Below are 490 nucleotides of genomic sequence, written 5' to 3' on the forward strand. Positions count from 1 at the left end.
TCTGAATGGTGTTTTACCATTCTATTTCTTGATCTGAATGGTGGTAACACTGGTGTGTCACCTGTGTAATTTTCTGAGTGTGTGTTTGACTTAAATCAATCAAAAGTTTATTTAAAAAGAAGCAGCAAGGAGGTAAAATTGTGAGTTATATAGTGATTTGGAGATATTATTCTTATAAAAATGACCTCAGAATATATATAGATATATATGACCTCAGTATATATAGATATAGAGATATACACATCCTATCTAATAAAAGAGTAATATGCAAATTGACCATCACTCCAACACACAATATGGCCACCCCATGTTTCAGAATATATATCAGTATATATAGATACAGAGATATAAACATCCTATCTAATAAAAGAGTAATATGCAAATTAACCATCACTTCGCAATAAAATGGCGGTACCCACAGCCAATAAGGAGGGAATATGCAAATTGATAGTTCGGGGCAAGCAGGCTGGCAAGCAGAATGGTTAGGGGC

The sequence above is a fragment of the Myotis davidii genome, unplaced genomic scaffold (genome assembly GCF_000327345.1).
Source record: "Myotis davidii unplaced genomic scaffold, ASM32734v1 scaffold93, whole genome shotgun sequence".
NCBI lineage: Eukaryota > Metazoa > Chordata > Mammalia > Chiroptera > Vespertilionidae > Myotis > Myotis davidii.